Genomic DNA, 11905 nt, shown 5'->3' on the forward strand with positions numbered 1-11905 from the left:
TCACAATATCAACTTTAGCGATGTTTTTCGCCTGATAGAATTGTTTTACCCATGTAACAGGTTCGCGCTTACCATTCTTTATGTCTGGAGCGATATCGTTGAAAGTTGGGCCACAATTTCATAAGGCCAACATTATCAATTTGAAATGCATCCACTACTTGTACAAACTGTTGCCCAAGTCAGAAAAAGTGTTTGTTGAATTGTAATAGCCACCCATCATTGCGGGATCGGGTGTAGGTCACAACATTGGAAACCCCTGATGGACAAAACAGACTGTGCCAAACTAAGCGAACTGCGGTTAACTTTGACTAGTATTGCGACAAAATATCAGAGCGCTTCAGTCATTTATCCAAACGAATGCTTGGTCTAAATCTTCACTTAATTAAGTTTCTCGAGGTTTCAATCCAATTCATTTGTTGAATTTGTTGGCCCAGTATACGCCTGCTTGAGTGACGCGGAAGATGATATTCTACAAAAAGTCTTCCGTTCTAACTTTCTGAGTGCGATGCAACATCCGCCTTGAGGTGAGGGAAAACTAATGGGCGATGAATGCTGGTTCAGATTGTTGCATGTCAAGCCTAGTGGCTAACAAGTAAATTCTGTGTATTCGCTGGCCTATCTTAATCCATGGATTTGCGTGCTCACCAGCCGATTGCGTGTTCATCACAATTAACCGAAGCTGTATCACCGGTGCTTCTACTATTGTACGCGGTTGTTCGTCGGATCAGATGTTTTAGCCCATTTTACACGTCATCCAAAAATGAAATAGTACCGTTCTTGAGACAAACAACACTCATCAATATGAGTATACTTAAATCTGACTTTGTGAGAGAACATGTTTTCTCAAGTTTTATTTAAGGCCGTTGATTTTACCACGGTTTCCATCGGGTCCTATTTTGAACTGAATGAGATACAAAGCGCGGTCTAAGCGAGTCTTAATCGATGTATTCTTAATATAATTTATGTACAAACAGAATCGGTGGACCCGACGTTGCTTGCTACCGATATGCACAAGCGAACCAAGTTCTTTTTCGGAAAATTGATGCCTCCAAATCATTGAGCAAATTTTATCTTCCTGTTTTCACTCGGCTAGCTGAGGTTTTATTCAAGATACAAACATTATGTTTTAGTGGCAATTTAGAAAAAGCAATTTACTAACACATCTGAGTAGAATTACAGCTCAGCGGGTAGATTTTGATCAAGGGCCAATTTTGAGGAACCGTATCAGTTATAGCAAATAGTAGGCTTTTGGTGTTCAAACTTCCATTAATTAAGTCAATTCTCTAACGGATACTGTTGTTTAGCAACCTGATTCCCGGATAAATTATCGAAATTTTCAAGTTTTCTTCGTGGGTCTCCTCACTTCCCCACCATAATATATTCGAAAAAAATGTGGGACACCTTCTGTTCTGTGACAGTGCTCCGTCAGTGAGTTTTCACTGAGACAACTAAGTCTGCATCGTGTGACACAAATCGTAAGGCTTCTAGTGAGCTAATAAATTCCTATATACGTCGGAAATGGAAGTTGGTGGTGGTACATATCGACAACGTGTTGTGTAACTCCGGTTCCAGATAAGCCTGATTACCGAAAGACTATTTTCAAAAGACGCAGGAAAAGCTATCATCTACGATCTCGCCTTTGGAATCACAACCTTCTCATCACCCAATGCTTTCCTCCGATAGGGCGTTGATCCGTGCACTTTTCACTCCAGTTTGCATCGACTAATAGCTTGCTAAGTTAAAGTAGCAAACAGCTTCCCGAGACGATTATCCTGAGGGCTTTGATCGTAATTGAATATAGCGATTCTCCGCTCAACCATGCACGATGGAATTAAAAAATTGGACGTGTGTGGTTGGTAAACAAGAACCATAGAACCCACCAGCCATATCAGCATGGGTGGAATAGTGAGCAGTGAACTGAGGTAGCGTAGCTGGATCTGGTAAACCGGTGGTGTACCTTTATGAGGGAATGCGGAGATGAGTGAAACGCTTCTACTCGAAGCAAACGTACATCCACCTTAGAACGTTTTGATGGCAGTAGTCAATCAAAAATGTGATCTATCCAACTTGGTTGCTTTATTACAATTCGATAACGAATTCCGAAATTCACTTTTGGGTATGAGAACGTAACGTGATACTTTAGATTTATGGGTAGGAATTTCAATCCATGTGGTTTAGCTTACGAAATTAGCGGATCCTTGATACAGTCCAGAACAGGCTTAGAAAGTGAGATTACCTAAATAGAAAAAAGAAAACGTGGATGGTGTAGTTTTACAAACCAGCTACTAAATGCTCCTAAACAGGTAACCAATATGGTAAACCAAAAACCTGTGCGCTTCTTAAGGCCTGATCAAGCCTGAAAAAGGCTGGATTGGAATAAGCAATAACATATTCTATTGACATAACTCAAATACTTCGTGTAAAATCTTTTAAAACAACTACACTTCTCTTGAAACTTAACTGACCACCTTGTGCTTACTGGGTTTGTCCTCCTAAAACCCGAGTGCATGTTATTCTTCTTTCAACTGTTTCTGCATAGATACCCGTGATTGCTATCCGGAGGGAGTCACTTACCCACGTAGCATTTTGCAGTCAAAAATCCGACTTAGACACATGAATAACTACAAATGAAGCTCCACAAAACCGTTGGTCAGATTATAAAGGTTTGAATAATTTATCATATGCTGCGTTTGCTGTGTGAACGAAATTCTTGGTTTGAAAGGCTGCGTTAAAAAACAAGGTGAGTTCCGCGACAATATAATTTTCATTCAAATGTGAACACAATACCGTCCGGTTTCTAAACAGAAGTCCAATATCAACCCACTGACTAAACACTGGGCAATAGAAGGTTTATACCAAGAGAACCTATGGTACTGATTGTATCACTTTTGAACAGCCAATACGTTTCAGACCGCAAATGACCTTAGTTCCTTGCCCGTAAAATATAACAATGCGTAAATATGAGTAAATATTAGTGAAAGAGAATGCAAGAGGTTTCAGAGCTAACGACAGGGACTCAGACACTTTAATTGGATGAGCGGCTAAACAACTTTGGTTTCATCCAGTCTGATGTTGATGAACAATTCAAATCCAACACATTGCACCTGTTTAATCAAAATAGCACCTAGTTATCAGAATATTCTACGTAAATTTACGTTATCTATCCTTATAAGTTTTATTCACCATTGCAGACCTAAGGAAAAGCAACAGAATTTACAATTTTAAAGTTTATGTGGATTCAACAAATCCAGCTACATGCTCACCCTTAATATCAACGAATATTTGTGGTGATTTTTTCAATTAAGCATAGACTGGTCACTACAATGCTAGTCCCTTAAAGGTTATCCACATCTGTCTACTTGAGTATACGTAGTCTGGCCTTTCTTTCACCATGATTTTGCTAGATAGTTTAGCACAACTCTACTTTCAAAGGTATTTGACAAAAAGCAACACGGCTGTCGGTCAGACAAAACGTTCCGAACTGTCATTAAGCATAACTGGTCACCACAATGCTAGTCCCTTAAAGGTTATCCACATCTGTCTACTTGAGTATACGTAGTCTGGCCTTTCTTTCACCATGATTTTGCTAGATAGTTTAGCACAACTCTACTTTCAAAGGTATTTGACAAAAAGCAACACGGCTGTCGGTCAGACAAAACGTTCCGAACTGTCAAACTGAAGGGTTCTAATTCCTAGTCAGAGAAAATGATTGATCTGAAACAAATGAATAAAACAGACAAACAGGCTTTTAGTTTTCTTATTCAGTATGACGGCCCTATAAGGACAGCTCCGTTGGTCTCCATGCGTACAGATGATGATGTTGATTAGAAGGGCAGGCATATCTAAAGCTAAAACATCCTGGGTTGCTCAGTCTTAATGTCACCGCCAAGTACATGCTTCATACACAAGACGTTGGTGTGTTCTACAGGGAAAGGAGTCTCCCATGCAATCTGATGGAGTGCTCTGGGTCTTGAAGGATGTCAGTTCCATGGGACATGAACGAAAATACGAGCTTGGAGGCATTCTGGTTGAGTTACTAGTGCACTGGTGGATACCAATGATGACGAGTGTGAGTAGTATGTTTCCTCGTACGTCCGCTTCGCATCCATTCATAGGTAAGACTTATTACGGAATTTGCGAAATTGTTTTGTACGGTGGATACCAATGATGAGGAGTGTGAGTAGTATGTTTCGTCGTACGTCCGCTTCGCATTCATTCATAGGTAAGATTTATTACGGAATTTGCGAAATTGTTTTGTACCATTCGTTTACATTTGAGTGATAGTCAGTGAGTATCCAGGAAAGTTCAGGAAGGCGCGTTTGCGAAGAAGAAGAGTATTCATTTTTTATAAACAAGAAGCATAAGAGAGGTTACTTCCCTGTCCAATAGTCTGTAAATGTTGATTAGGTGATTTCCAATAAATAAGTCCTCAGCGAATACCTTCTCCCTTTCGAGAAATACACTCATTTGCAAATCGATTTGGTTTTCACGATAGGCCCAACTGACTCTCTCGTTTATGATGTCCTCCAGCTGGAGGTGCTGGACACAGGCCACCTCATGATTCAGTTGGCACGATATTCGAGATATCGCAGTATATTTTCATAAACGAAACTACTCAGAATATTGTTGAAAGTCCATCGACAGTCCACGACCGGTTTCGCCCCTCTTGGGGCTCATCAGGTGGGCGCAGTCCCCAAGTTTCCGTCAACCTTATGATCTACTTGAACCCAAATTACACTGTTTTCGAGAAGTACACTCTTCCATTCATTTATTATGAGCTTTTTGTGCAATTTGATGGAATGCTGTAGGTCTAAAAGTAAGAATGTCAGCTCTATGGGACATGAACTAAAATATGAAGTTGGAAGTATTTAAGTTGACCTACTGGTGGAGTTTCTTGTACGTTCAATTTATGTGTTATAATTTTCTCATTACTCAATATAGGACTGTTATGATGGGTTACCAGTTGATGTTTGTCAGTACAATGTCAAATCGGTACGATGCACCCTCAGTGGTGCTTGCAAAAACATATGGTGCATCATTTAATGCAGAATAGAAATTGAGAATTTGCGTGGTGTATGTAAATACGAGCGCTTCAGTTACATGAATGAGCGACGGAGCGGCTGCAATGAGTGTGTTTTTTGCTCCGGCTCGATTCTATCCGCAATTGCTCCAGTTTATTGAACAAGTCCGTTGGGCATAGGCAAAACACGAGTTCTTGATTATGATAGGCTAGAAATTATAGCACACTGTGACCTTCTTGTTTAGCTAAGTTATTCAGAGGTCAAATGTGGTTGTAGCGGAGCAAATCTTCCAACACTTCGTGGGATCTTGTTTATTAATTTGATGTCCAACACCCATTTAGATATAAGTATGCATCCATCCACTAAACCGATATTTTTCATAAGATTATCATGATTTTTATGACTTATTGAGACTCCCGCACCAGTACGACATCTTTATGCATCTTCTGGGAGTCACATTACAGATTTGCAGCACTTCCTGGTAGCAAATATGAAACTTGTATTTGGTTAACACGATGTGCTAGCTGTCAAAAGACCAGCGATTCTCTAAGAAAGGTTCGATTGGCGCGTCACTTCTAGTTTTTTGGTGAATTTAAAGTGGGACATTTACCCTACTTGATTTTTTAGCCGCAAAAAACTGAATACTAACAGGCTACTATTGAGTTCAATTTTTCGGTGGACATCCCACAGGGAAAATATTGCGCATCTTGTTCATACAGCAACAAATCCTATCATAAAGGGTTTGATACTTACGAGGTCGCACACTTCCCGAACAATCGCTGTTTGAAGCGTGGAACCCCAAACAGGACAAACTAAGCAGACCATTCATCAGAAACTTTGAAACTCATGCTCTCGAAACAGGTCAGTCACCATTTAAAGAGAGTTTCCTGTAAACACAGATTATATTGCGCATCTTGTTCATAGAGCAACAAATCCTATCATAAAAGGTTTGATACTTACGAGGTCGCACACTTCCCGAACAATCGCTGTTTGAAGCGTGGAACCCCAAACAGGACAAACTAAGCAGACCATTCATCAGAAACTTTGAAACTCATGCTCTCGAAACAGGTCAGTCACCATTTAAAGAGAGTTTCCTGTAAACACAGATTATTATTCAGCCGAATGTCTTCCTTATTGCCTGTTCTATCAACATTATACCCGAAAACTACCAGAGCTATCCGGTACTGACAGACTAACTAGTAACATACATTCTGAACTCCATAAATTTCGGTAATCCAAAGTGCAAGGAAGCTGTTTATGGGTGCCAATTTTGCCAGTGCTCTATAAATTACAGTTACAAATGGCCTACTTACTATTCCATCTCAGTAAATAAATAAAATGTGGGGGGCAAAGAAACTCCAGTGGGCGCGGCAGTCAAAACGTCTCTAGAGAATTCTATGCAAAGGTTATAGTAGAAGCGACCTGGGAGAGGGGGATATAGGAACGGGTTACAAGTTCAGAAGAGTTTGGAGTCACATATTTCCATTAGGCAGACCAGTCCGAGGAAAATCATAATGTCCCACATCTCCCCCGTCTCCGCTTCCGTTTTCTGGCATTTGTCTGTCTTTCGTACGGCTGTTGTTATTAGTTGGAATTGCTAACCAAACGTAGTGAGTTCAGTTACAGCTGGTGTTTACACAGTCTACATTCTGCCAGTTCCGCTTAACTGTTCAATGATAAAGTTAGAATTTCTTGCCAAGATACGTGGGTTTCCACGTATTTTTCAGTAAGAAAACTTATCGGTCCTCGTCAGTCAGTCTATTTTATCTAATTAGGTTGCATGGGGTTAGAATAAGTTATTATTTTCGGTAATAAGTACATTAGTTTGTTACTGCGGCATGACGCACGACCATGATGCGAAACGGGATAGGCGAATAAAACGAAATCTACCCATAAAGATTGAGTGAATAGCGCACGGTGCAGCGCACGATTGATTCCCATACTGCCAAACAGAAACGCAGCTGATGGTTTGAATGTCATGCTTGCGATAGACGGTGGCTTTCTACTAAGCCAATATCTGTTACACCTTTCATACCTGGTGTGGTGCAGCATACCATCCTATAGAGAGGTTCACATTTGCTTGCAAACTTTAACCGGATTACGCATGAGAGACAGGTCCAATGTGCGTAGTAGTTGCTCATCACAACTTGCCCAGTAATCTAGAGTTCGAAATTCCGTGCATATAATCCGTACATTTGGATGTAATGTATATCCAAATACATATGAATTTCAGCCATCTACGATACTCTTTTTCCTTCTCTAAAACCAGTAGCAAGCGGCGCAGGCCTTTGTACTAAACAGTCGTTCGTGGATTCACTGGGACACATACTTGCATGGAGTATATTGTACCTTATCAGCCATTTTCACAGGGAGCCTCTGTACGTTATTTTGTACTACTTTGAGCAAGTCAAGTAGGAAAATACTGACCAATGTTATTGCCACAAAAAATCCTTCACTGCATTGAAAGGATGAAACAAAATGGCGCACGTACTTGTGAAGCTAAAGGGCCGATAGAATATTAGCTTGCCAAAGTTGAAAACTGGGCTACTTCAAAAATAAGAAACACTAACACACGTTCATTACAAATATTGAGTGGCTTTAGAGATTTAGCACTTAATGATCACTCAGACACCGTCCCAGAACGTCCCCATGAACGTCACAATGTATAACCAATATAGAGACTAGGATTTTTCCGGGCATATAAATCCCACGGAAACCGCAAAACTAATCTCTGATCAAGGAAGCATTTGTCCATTCACAGCATCCATTTTAGTTTTCCATCATTAACAAACGGAAACTGACCGCAGTGTGACGGTTTGAATGTCTCCGCGATCTAGTCAGCTACACTGAATTGCTTCCTTGTGTCATTCGTGGTCTCTCATACCAGGTTAGCCAATGTTCGGATTTCTGGCGAACAGCTTCCTGGCTCTTTACAGGAGGTTGGAACATATGTGGTGACTTGTTTGGTGAAAATGGTAATACACATGCATTTCCCGCCAAAAACCACGACCTCGCACTCAGAATTTTGGGCCGGGTTCTGGAGCCCCCAGCACCACTTGTCCTTAGTTCTGAAGCACCTTTAAGTTCAAAAAAATCTTTTGTTGTATGTAATTTATGGACACTTTATTTGGGTTTCCTATTGTCCTCACATAATCTGATGATCGCAGTCAACGTGCCATACAAGCTTACTGATGAAATGCAGATGAAAACCTCCACATACAGAATACAATAAATATCCTCACTAATAAAGATTTCAAAAATTTTGACCTTCGTAATAGGACCGATCTTTGGTATGCCCGTTGTTCGCTTCAAACTGCACTCAGAAAATCAGTTGGAAAATGATTCACCAGTTTGATTGCGTCGGCTTATCTCTTCGCAAATGATCGAAAATTTATTTCTATTCAGATGTTTCAGGAATACTCCGGCGTTGGACATGACTCACGGATTGTTACATAGTATTTATTTCCCCGCTTACCCGTTTTATTATTTTCTCATCAAGGGATGCAGACGAATATCGAACATCTATAAAAGTGAAACTGAATCACACCATTTTGAATCCATGAGTACCGCACATATAGTTGAAATAACTGATCAGCTATTGGTTGATTCAGTGACGCAAATTTATGACGTCATTTGATCTTTTCTTACACATTGGTTATTATCCGAACTATTGTTAGCAAATTCAATACACAAACCAGTAATTTTTAGTGGTTGATAAATTATTTCCACTTCAACAGCTACTTGACACTGCTTACAGTTCTACCGACCATTTGTCTAAAACTATCCGACGGGATAAGGATTTTTTGGGACTGTTGTTGGTTCGACCAAGGCCTGAGGTTTCGTGCGCAAACATAACCCAATAAAATCACTTACAGAATTCACCAGCTGGTTGCGTGAGCGATTTTCTGAAGAATTAGGCTACTACTTTTTTGTCAGAAAATTTGATTTCTTAGTTGCTTTCACTTGTGGGTATTCTAACAAGCTTGTGAGCTCAATAATGCGTATTTTCCTAAATAATTTTACTCGGTAGGCTTTTAATTCGCTGAGTTACCCCTGCTGCGAGGCTATGCGGGTCATGAGGTAAGATTGTTCCATCAATTATTACCTTTGTGTGTGACGTGTATTGGTCAGCATCCAGTGTTGAAACTTGCCTTAACATTGATAACAGGCTATTGGGTAAGAGCGAAGGGATACTTCCTGGTAGAACTTAATGAGGAAGCATCTGGTGTGCATAAGATTTATCAACCAGACAAGAACGATATTTTGCACACAAAATATTGACTTTAAGTCAGAATTTGAGGCTCAGATTTGTATTGTCTTGTCAGTTCTTGTTTGTAAAGTAAAGACACAATGGCCGGGTTATCGGGAACCAGACGGAGAGGGTCAGCGCATTCCAGCAAACGGAATGCGCCCTCCGGTGAACCACCACACGACCTTAGTTGCATATTCACAAATACTGTGTAGCCAAGATTCGTTCATGTCTTATTATTACCTAGCTGAGTTTCTTGCCCTCACGTGCGCCTACGTGCCAATGGCTATCTCAGATGCATTTCAGTCGTTCAGGAATTCCTACAAAATTAGTGACTTGTGTTACGCCCGAAATGCGTGTGCAAGAAGCTGATGGGGTGAATTTTCATTACCTAAGGTAGTTGAAGCACGAATCCTTCAACTCAACTGTGTGGGTAGCAAACAAAAAGAGACCAAAATACGAAAACGTGGTCACCAAATTGTAATACCCGACCCTTGTTCAGATATTTGTTGTGAGTTGCAAATTCTTTGATTACGCAATATCAGCTCAGGCTGAATTCATTAGACTTGGATCCATCGGCTGACTTACTTTACGGACTTTCAACACTCACTTGATCTTTTCATCTAGGACTGTTGCTCTTGCCCTTAAATAACCAGATGGCTGGTAGATATTCTTACACTTGTGAGAACAGCTCCTACCCAAACCTGAAGACAACCACTGTGCTTTGACCACACCTGAAGAACTTTAAGACATCTCGAACAGTCTTGTGCTCTTTTGGTGTGCATTTAACTTTCAACAATATCCTCCCGGAAAGACACTGTAAATATTAGGGGACTACCTGGATATTCATTCCGGCCTTGCTAATCCACGGACGTCTAACCCTAGCTGCCTAATATTACTACACCCGAAGAATACAGAATGCTACCATCTAAACGCCCGTTACAAGCAAACAGATGTTATCACCGTACCGAGTTCTTTGGGGCTGACATTGGAGGATACTCTCATGGTAAATATGCAGCAACAAATCGCATTCATCGTTACCAATTTTTGTCAGTATTCAGACAATATTTTACTCACGGAAAGAGACAAAGAACATGCTGCATGTTTTCTTTCCATTTTCAATGAACATCTCAGAACGTTTCTTCCAGTTGTGACCCTGAGGGTTAAAACGGACTCCTTTTCTCGTACGGTTCAATCACCATAAATACCGATGGTACATTGTTGCATACCGACTGCCAGTTGCTAGCTGGACTGCCAAATCCCGCAATTTTAGGGGCTCCTATCCCACATAGTGTAAACATGGTTCACTCCAGATTTTCTTCGGTGGGAAACAACGGAAAGTTTCGATGAGAAAGTTGGAGTGCTAAATCATTCGGTCCTATCCCATTAGTTTATTGAAGAGTATACCTGAATGAGCGGTCCATTTACCTAGAGCTCTCCTACACCCATAATCGTGCTTTTAGTCAGCCAGGCGGTCCTTAAGCGTGATCCTGCGCCTAAACGAAACTTAGCATAAATAGAGATTTAGGCTTATTCTAGGGCTATAGCATCGCCGCTGATTCGAACTTCAAAATCAGTTTTGTCAACCAATCACTCCTACCGATTCGCCTGAAGCTTAATTTGGTAGAACTGACCGGGGGCGGACAACAGAAAGCTTATAGAAACAAACTGGCATACTGTTGTCTTATTTTGATCATACTTAGGAGTCGATAGTCAAACCCTTGACTACCAAGCAACTTGTTGAGGCGAGAGGAAGGGTTACAATTTACTCCACAACTTCAGAATCGGCAGCGTTCGGGGAAATTGTGCCAGCTTCAACCAGACTCTGCCCACGGAAGTGAAATTGGAGCTTTTCCAACTATCCTTCCCCTCACCGTTCATTCAACAAAGCAGTTGGAATACAGCAGTAATAAAGCAGTAATAAAGTAGTTGTTTTAATACAGAATTCTGTAGTTGGAGTTTCACCAACCCCCCGGGATCCAGTTCGACGACAAGGCTATTGCCACTAGTCATGATCTTCGCAACCTACGCTTGGCCTCTGAGGAGGTCCTCCAGTGCCGCCAAATGAACCTGGTTGATCTCCAGTCCGGCCGCCCCCACAATCCCCCAGAAATCCTACAGTATGGTCGACACATCCACATCATCAGAAGGTTGTGGCCATTGGATCTTTGTCCGTATTCTGGTCACAGCACCACATGTAAAGAGTTAAGCCCTTCACTGCGAACCGGCTTATTGCAAACACCAGCTGAGCAGTTACAGATTACTGGACAGGAAAGTAAACGTCTCATATGCACATAAGTTTTAAAATCTGAACACTCTCACGTGTTTTTGATCATTCATGTATATCCATTTTAACTTTAAACTAACGCTGCAAAGCAGTTCCACAAGTTGCGTAATAAACCTCACTTCCAATCAATTGGAAAATGTTTGGGATCGATTGGAAAGTCATTGTTTCAGAGGGGTTTGTTAAACAATCGGCGGATTTGTTGCTGGGCAACGTTTCGCTTTTGACACAAAAGCTTCATCAGGCCAAGTGAGAAGTAAGTATGTAGGTTGATTGTGTTTCAAGGCAGTCAGGGATCCAATCCGTGAGATTCCTTATAACTAGTGACTTGACTGCCTTAAAACCCAATCA

This window comes from Opisthorchis viverrini, assembly GCF_000715545.1.
Source record: "Opisthorchis viverrini unplaced genomic scaffold opera_v5_139, whole genome shotgun sequence".
Lineage (NCBI taxonomy): Eukaryota > Metazoa > Platyhelminthes > Trematoda > Opisthorchiida > Opisthorchiidae > Opisthorchis > Opisthorchis viverrini.